Below are 10,000 nucleotides of genomic sequence, written 5' to 3'. Positions count from 1 at the left end.
ATGTTTTACACAACTCACAATATAAGGTGAACAGAGATACGTTCTTGGAATAAAAAACCGCAACAGCTTATTTTTCTTTAATTGATGATGACGAATTATGGTGTACCTTTATAAATATGAAAATTCTACCAGATCAAATACGACATGAGACCCAAATACAAAGGTCAATAAGTGCAATGTATGTGAAAATCACACAGGGTTAAACATCAGTAAAAAGGAACTTTGCCATCTGGAGTTTTACATAATTAATATACACATATAAATGCACATAATGCAAGTCAATGTTTGGTCTATAAATGGACAAGGTAGTTTACAATAACTTTTATGTACAATACCGAGATTTCTATAAATATCAATTCACTATTATTCATGGGTGTTTCTAAGCAATGATATTTATTCATACTATGGGTTCAGTAGCCATTGTACACCCTCCTTTACATACGGAAAAAGAGATTTATATATCCTTGTCAGTGATACCATGTTGAGCAGCCACCAATGTAAGGGCCATATGAAGTTTCTTATCTCTACTTGTCAGAGAGCAGCAGAATATTGAATTAAACTTTGTGGCTAAACGCAAAGTATGAAAAACGTAGCAACGAAGGTACTCACAAAATTGATAACAACGGTCTGGCAATCCAAAAATGTCCTCAAAATGACATTATCATTGGTAAAGTATTTGCTAATGAAACGATTGTTTAATCATCTTGTGACACAGTGCCGCCAAAAATGGGAAACGTACAGTGCTCATGCTGTTATATATGCCGAATTATTTTTTTTTATTTATCTTTCTTCAAAAGATGTTCCTGTATTCTTTAAACAAAGTAAATAATTTCATGCAAACCATTTCATGAAAATATTCATAATTTCAAACTTTGCGTTACGTAATCAGTGGCCATTTTCTCGCTTTTAAGACTAAAGTATGGTAGCCTACATGCCACTGGCCTATAGGCCTATTACAAAAACGAATTTTTATATATATATATACATATATATATATATATATATATATATATATATACATATATATATATATATATGTATATATATATATATATATATATGTATATATATATGTATATATATATATATATATATATATATATATATATATATATATATATATATATTTCAGTAATCAAGAGAAAATCTCATTTACAGCAGACATATACTATTCAAGATTAATCTTATTCCCATTATGTTTATTTTTATTACTGATAGTTGGGGGAAGGTATTGTGTAGTCTTGCTTCGCCGTTTTTTCTCGCGTAAACAAAGATGGCGATCTTTGACAGCATGATGACGAAAATGGGCATCTTCATTTTCCCTCCACTACCTGCTGTATAAGAAACAGGCGTTATAGTATAACTCGCTGGTTGATAAAGAAACACTAAAAAATGGTCATAGGGGTACCATCCAACCAACAACAAAAATAACAACATCAGCCGTTCCTGGTCCACTGCTGGGCAAAGGTCTCAGACATGTCCTTATTCATATCTGGGGTTCGGCCTATTTTCCTCACCATGCTAGCCATTGTGGACTGGTGATATTGAAGGCTTCAGTCTGATCGCTCACATAAAACTAACCTAGTATGGGCAGCCCCAACTAGGATAGCTTTGCTGATTATGGCGATATACAAACCCTCCACCTAGTTAAGGTATCCCCACTACGAAGGGAATTAAATACTGTAACCAATGTGCTCAAATTGCTAAAAATCATGAGGTAGTTCTGCCCTCGTATTAGAGAAGTTAATTACTATTTATATAATAATTTGTTTTATATATTTTTCTTTATAAACGCAACAGGTGGAATGTTTTTAAACATTCAATACAAGATGACAGAAAACTATTTTACAGACTAACAAATTAATTATGTATTCCAGTGTACTTGTTTTCTGTTCTCAAATTTTTACCTAGGTATTTCTAATATAAAATCATGAAGATGGTTTCTTGTAAATCATATATTAGTTCCCATCGTTACATAGATGCAGTATATATTTCTCTAACACTGAATTTGACGATTCTCTTTCATTTTAAGAGCCTCGTACAGCCAAATACATCATCGATTTATCAAGTAGATACCTTACAGGTGTGAAGTGTTGGAACATGGAGCCAAGTATTAACATTAGGGTTTCTCCCAAGTCCTTTTCATTAAGTCTAAGCCTTTCACTTAAAAGTAGGACTAAAAAGGTTTCTCTAAAAAGCCGTAAATGGAAAGGATCTCGTAGCGATCTCATACAACCTGGTTGTCGATTGACTTTTTCCCTTTCAAACAAGAGAGAAAAAGATAAGAAATAGAAAGAAATCGATTACTTTTATGTATTTTATATGTTAGTCTGCACAGCATTTTCTTAAAACGAATACAAACCTCCATCGCCAAAAGGAAATTGTGGAGATTAGTACTCTTTAATTCTTTCATTCGTCTCTCCTTCCATATAGCTTTCTCGTGTAAAGAAAAAGCTACGTATTTTCTTTCAAAGTCAAAATCTATGCTTGTACTTCTCTTGTCTCAACGTCTGTACGAAGTTTTACCACGGTACAACCTAGATCCACTCTGAGTGGTGGGTACAACTAAATATTACCTCTAATGTCTATGTACTATGTAATTACTTCACTCTAAAGAGTAGCGTACTGAAATTCGTGATGGAGATTAGAGATTTGAATTATAATCATGAGTCAAAATACTATGTCGTGGCCGTTTCATTCAAGCGTTGATTTTCCCCGGCAGTTTCTCGCCAGGTAACTAGCATTCCTCAGTTAGCTTTCCTGACAACCAACCGTTAATCATCAAACGCAAACATTCAGACACACACATGCACGCGCAAACCCCTTAAATTGTACTATTTCCCCATTTCTCATCCTTGTGACAAATCTTTTTCAATATTCTCTTAAACTCAAGTCCCCATTTTATACTTGCATGAAATTCCAATTCCATACCTACTTTTCTATTCTATTCCAGAACACCTACCCTGTCCCCAGCATTTTCAATCTCTATACCCCTTATTCATAACACAAATCCCCCAATCGACTCACAGCCCACACTTCATACTATTCTCAATCTTTAACTCCCATCAATTCGAAACTAATACCCACACTTACCTTCTATTTTTATCCCACACCGACTCAGGGTTCATAAACTTTCCATAATATCAGTTCTTAATCTCATCATTCACAGTCATAGCCACTGTCTACTATCGCATCATTCCATAAAGCATCATAATTTCTATTTCCCAACATTGTTAATCTTAGGCCATACTCCCCATTCATTCTTAGATACAGTTATCCATCCATTCTTATCCATATTCTTCACCCACTCTCAAAAACCAATCTCAATTAATGTTCTACCCTCATTCGCCAATTTTCCCATTATTTTCATTATCTGTCCCTTTCAAAAACATAAAAAAATAAAGCACAATCGAAAATATCATTCAATTCCTCTACTATTGCCACTAAAATGAATCCCCAATCTTATTTATCCGTTCGTCACCATTTCTGCCCGTGCACCAGTCACTATCAGTTTTTACTCTTAAGAGACATATCCGTCACAGTGACTGAGGTGGCTATGAGGCAAGATAACCTACATTTAATCAGTCAGACCCAATGAAATATCGATATTGCTTCCCATCTCCTCTCCATTTTCATTCCCTACCTACTCTCAATTCTCATTAACATTCGACCCTATGAAGCCTAGTCCCAAAACTTCCAATAGAAGCCAATGCCCACCTCGTGTTAATGAAACGTAAACACTGCAGATCCATTAATCTAATTACCATTCCCTATTCGTCTGGCCACACATTTGTTCAAAAAGCCCCCAAACAGTATTTGTAGCTTTAGCTGTGGAAAAAGAAAAAAAAAATCAACCAAACCATTTTCATGATTTAAGCTGGGCTGTTGATTAGTGGCACGTTGGCAGGAGAAATTTTTTATCTTTCAACATTTTTTCCCAAATGGTGACCGTTTTTATAACTAAGGTAATCATATTTATCGACGAGAATTGCAGGAACTTTTTAGTGCAACAAATGACACAGTGTAACGATGGACAATTACGGGAAAAGTATTTTGCTAATTGCTAGGTGAGGGGAAAGGATGGCGCCACCATGGACTTATCTTCTGATTTATTATGAGGTTAGGATATAAACTAGCGATGAAGTTAATCTTATCGGGAACAGCGGGATTTTACCAACCATTGTGAAACACCGCAGTAATGAAGAAATTTTATGGCGAAGACATTTTCTATCTGATTGAATATAACGCCTTAATCCCTTGGTGACAATGTTAAAAACATTATACAGAGTCTTAGTTGAACTGACCAATACACACACACACACACACACACACACACACACACATATATATATATATATATATATATATATATAATATATATATATATAAATATGTATATATATATATATATATATATATATAAATATGTATGTATATATATACATATATATATATATATATATATATATATATATATATATATATATATATATAAGACATTTTCTATCTGAATGAATATAACCCCTTAATTCCTTGGTGACAATGTTAAAAACATTATACCGAGTCTTAGTTGAACTGACCAATATAAATGTATATATATATATATATATATATATATATATATATATATATATATACACAGTATATATATATATATATATATATATATATACACAAAGTATATATATATATATATATATATATATATACAAAGTATATATACACACAGTATACATATATATACATATATTATATATATATATATATATATATATATATATATATATATATAAATAATCTATCACTGAAGCATGTGATGCATATATTTATCACTAAGCTGGAGGAAGCGTCAAAAAAACGAAATTTGGACCTAGCGCTCTCGTATTTTCATACCTCTCTGACTCAATTGGCCCAAACGAGGTATGACAATAATAAAACGCGAGGATGAAGTTTCGTTTTTCCTACTACTCTTTGAAAAATACACACACACACACACACAAACACACACACACATTATATATATATGTATATATATATATATATATATATATATCTACATAAATATATATATATATATATATATATAAATATATATATATATATATACATATATATATATATACATATATATATATATATACATATATATATATGTGTATATATATATATTCATATATATATATATATATATATATATATATATATATATCTACACACACACACACACACACACATATATATATATATATATATATGTGTGTGTGTGTGTAAATTTACATATATATATATATATATATATATATATATATATATATATATATATATATATATATATATAATCTTCGCTTATTGACACAAAGGGCCTCGGTTAGATTTCGTCAACCGCCTCTACCTTGAGCTTTTAAATCAATACTTCTCCATTCATCATCTCATAATTCACGCTTCATCGTCCTCAGCCATGTAGGCCTGGGTCTTCCAACTCTTTTAGTGCCTTGTGAAACCCAGTTAAAAGTTTGATAAAATAATCTCTCTTGGGGAGTGCCAAGAGCATGCCCAAAACATCTCCATTTACCCCTCACCATGATCTCATCCACATATGACAGTTGAGTAATCTCTCTTATAGTTTCCTTTCTAGTTCGGTTCTGTCATTTAACTCCAAATATTATTCAGAGTGCTTTGTTCTTAAATCTATAAAATCTGTTGGATATTGTTTCATTGTCATACACTACTCATGTCTATACAGTAACACCGATTCCACTAAACTGATTTTTATATGTAATTTAAGGCTATTTGATTTCCAAATTTTAAGTAACCTAGCCATTATCTGATTTGCTTTTTTTCAATCTTTCATTAAACTGTAATTCTAAAGACCCTGTATTAGTAATCATATTCAAAAGATGCCACCTCATTAATCCTTTCTCCTTCCAATGATATTTCATCTTCCATTGCATATTCCGTTCACCATCTTTGCCTTTCTTCTATTTATTTTGAGCCCAACCTCGTGATATTTCATGGATTCTGGTAAGAAAGCTTTGTAAGTCCTGTGATGTTTTGCTAACAAGGACGGCGTTATCAGCATGCTCTAGGTTAGATAATTTCCTATTACCAACCGGTCCAATCCTTCTCCGCCATCTCCAACTGTACTTTGCATTACGAAATCCATGAGGAGGATAAACAACATAGGTGACAACACATTCTCTTGGAGTACTCCGATGTTCTCTGGAAATTCATTTGATAAAGACTCCATTAACATCAACTTTACAATTGCTTTGCTCATGTACAGACTTAATAAAATCTATATATTTAAGAGGAACTCCATAATAACGCCTATGCATATTATCAAAGACTTTTTCATTGTCCACAAATGCCATCTAAAGTAGATTTCTTATATTCTACACTTTGCTGTATAACATGTCTTGAAACTAATATTTGGTCAGTACAACTTCTACCTTTTCGAAATCCTGCTTGTTCATCTCTCAGCTTTTCATCAATCTTTCTCTCTAGTCTCTTTAGGATGAACATACTATATATATTCAGGACCACTCTGTAATTATTGCAATCATTTTCACCAACACTTCTAGCTCCCATTTATTAGGTTTTGCCTCTTCATGCCACATTCTACAAGATAATCTTGTAAGTATTCTAGAAGTTACTTAATTTTCGGCCCAAATCATCTCAGCACTTATTCCATCGTATCCAGGGTTTTCTTTTTCATGAGTTTTTTAATAATATCATCGACTTCAAACATATCAAGGTCTTCCTCAGCTTCAGGTATATCAATAAAATTATTTCCTTCATACCTCCTATTCATGACCACACTAAAGTGTTACATCCAACGTTGTCTTTCTTTATCTTCTGTTGTTATAATAGATCCATCTCTCTTTTTGATGGGTATATGATTCTTCTTCTTGAGATATTACCGCTAGAGAGTTAAGGGGTCCTTTGACTGGCCAGACAGTACTACATAGGACCCTTCTCTCTGATTATGGTTCTTTCCCTTTGCCTACACAGACACTGAATAGTCTGGCCTATTCTTTACAGATTCTCATACACCTGACAACACTGATATTGCCAAACAATTCTTCTTCACCCAAGGGGTTAACTACTCCATTGTAATTGTTCAGTGGCTACTTTCCTCTTGGTAAGGGTAGAAGAGACTCTTTAGCTATGGTAAGCAGCTCTTCTAGGAGAAGGACACTCAAAAATCAAACCATTGTTCTCTATTCTTGGGTAGTAGCATAGCCTCTGTACCATGGTCTTACACTGCTTTGGGTTAGAGTTCTCTTGCTTGAGGGCACACTCGGGCATACTTTTCTATCTAGTTTCTCTTCCTCTTGTTTTGTTAAAGTTTTTATAGTTGAAATAGGAAATATTTATTTTAATATTGATACTATTCTTAAAATGTTTAATTTTTCCTTTTTTCCTTTCCTCGCTGGGCTATTTTTCCTGTTGGGGCCCTGGGCTTATAGCATCCTGCTTTTCAAACTAGGGTTGTAGCTTAGCATTTAATAATAATAATAATAATAATAATAATAATAATAATAATAACCCCATACAGATTTCATCAATACTTCTATGAGCAATTCTTACACCATAGCCGCTACCTAAATTCATAGCTTTGTCACCTTCATCTGCTTTCCTGTCTAAATATTCTCTCCAGTCATTCCTGGCTTTTCTTTTGACCTCACTATCAATACAGGAATACTTAACATGCTCTACCTTGTAATTTCCATTACTTCCTCAGAAACTTTCAACAATCAATTTCTGCATTTGCCTCGTTTTTATAGTATCCCAAGTACAATTTGATATCCATAGTTTTCTCCTGCATGTCCAAAGACTTCTCTACCAACTGACTAATATATGTTCTTAATTTTAACCATTCTTCATTAATCATCTGCTCTTCTTCTATTAAGTCTCTAAAACTGCAAATCGATTCTTACATTCAATAGCAAAGGTTTTTCTGTGCTCATCTTCTAGAAGCTTAGTTGTATCAAACCTAGGTATTCTATCTACTTTTCTGTTGGGTGCTTTCAGTTTTAATTTCAGTGTGGCAACGAAGAGCTGGAGATCACTACCAATATCTATATCTTCTTACATTTCTCAGAGTCCTCCATCTCTCTTTATTAATCGCTATGGGGTTTATTTGATTTTTTTAATCACCACATGGTGAAGTCCATGTATGTTTGTGGATGTCTTTGTGCCAAAAAAGAATACCTCCAATAACAATATGGTTGTTGAACAAAACCTTATAAAATGTGCTCCATTTTCATTTGCAACTTCCTCATGACAATAAAATCCCCATCAAATTCTCTAAACCTTGATTATTTCTTGCAACTTTAGCATTGAAGTTACCAATTACAATTTCTATCTCTCTCTCTGGGATCTCATCTATTACACCTTGTATTTCTTCATAGTATTCACTATCCTTTCTTCAGGGGAATCATTTGTTGGTGCATAGCAAACTATAACACTCACATTGCATTGCTTTGATTTAAACTTTGCAGGTAACAATCTACTATTTATAGCTCTCACCCATTAATGCCTTTTCTGCTCTTCGTATTATTACCATTCCTACACCTCTTCCAAATCAATCTGTTCTTCCTGAAAAAAAAAAAAAAATATATATATATATATATATATATATATATATATATACATATATATTTATAGATACTGTGTGTGTGTGTATATATATATATATATATATATATATATATATATATATATATATATACATATACACTACCTTGGTCTAAGATTTCCTTACTAATCCCTTTACAACGTGTTTCACTTAGGGCCAAGATATCCAAACTATATTTCATAAATTCATTCTCCACTTGCTGTAACTTCCCAATCTGATTCATGGGTACATAATTCCTATTACAAATTTTCAATTTTTCTTTTGTATTCATAAACCAGGAGATTCTTAGCATCCGGTGACGCCCGGGACTGGAGGCTATTCTGTCATTTTTACTTTCCATAGACTAAGTCCATAGAAGATTCATTGGTTAAATTCATCAAAGGATAGCCAGTTCCTTGTGATGTGCAGTGCCTATCTAACTAAGGCAAGTGACCCCTGCCGGTCCATAATGATTCCAGTAAGATCATCCGCCAGGTATCGAGAGTAAAAGCTGAAGAGACATCTTGTCTATCACCTTATATAAACCCAATCCGTCACCCTGCTGCCAGTGACTTCATCGAGATTTAGGAGAGCATTTCCTCCACACCTAAAGTTCTTGTTACTCCACTAAGTTGGTCGTCTGCTTGTGCCCGTACAGCCGTTGGCAAACATGGATTGCTAAGATATACCAGCTTGCATGGTTTCATATCTATTTATCTATCTATATATATATATATATATATATATATATATATATATATATATATATATATATATATATATATATATTATATAAAAGGAGATCGTTCGGGCATGCTCTTCGCACCCCCCATGAGAGATTAGTTCTCCAACCATTTAACTGTGCTCTACAAGGTACTAGAAGAGTTCAAAGACTGTGGTGATTGGGAACAGAGACGAGATTTGCAAAATCTGGATGTTTTTATTGTTTGCAAGTGAAATTCAGGAATAAATGTGAGCAATATTAAGGTAAAGTGGGGAAAACAGAAACACGCAAGGAGTAATTAATATACCTAGACGTAAACACATTCAATGATACAAAGAATGAGGAAAGGGGTGCGTCACACAATATGAGATACAAAAAAGTAGTAGAATGTGCCTAAGATTAGTGAGACACTTGAACTGTCTGAGAAGGCCAAGGAGGGAATGAATGTACGAAATGTTTGTTAAACCTACTCCATTTTATTGAACTGGATTTTTAATGTTGAAAGCAGATAAAAATACCGGCTTAAATTTGATGCAATTATTTCTTAGTATATGTGGTGTAAGAAGAATAGATCAGGTGAAAACATGAAGAGAGCAGAATTGAAAAAGGTTAGCTTAGGTGAACGAAGGTTCAGAGTATTTTGGTCGTGTGGAAAG

This window comes from Palaemon carinicauda, chromosome 1 (genome assembly GCF_036898095.1).
Source record: "Palaemon carinicauda isolate YSFRI2023 chromosome 1, ASM3689809v2, whole genome shotgun sequence".
Lineage (NCBI taxonomy): Eukaryota > Metazoa > Arthropoda > Malacostraca > Decapoda > Palaemonidae > Palaemon > Palaemon carinicauda.
This window is presented reverse-complemented; position numbering follows the sequence as displayed.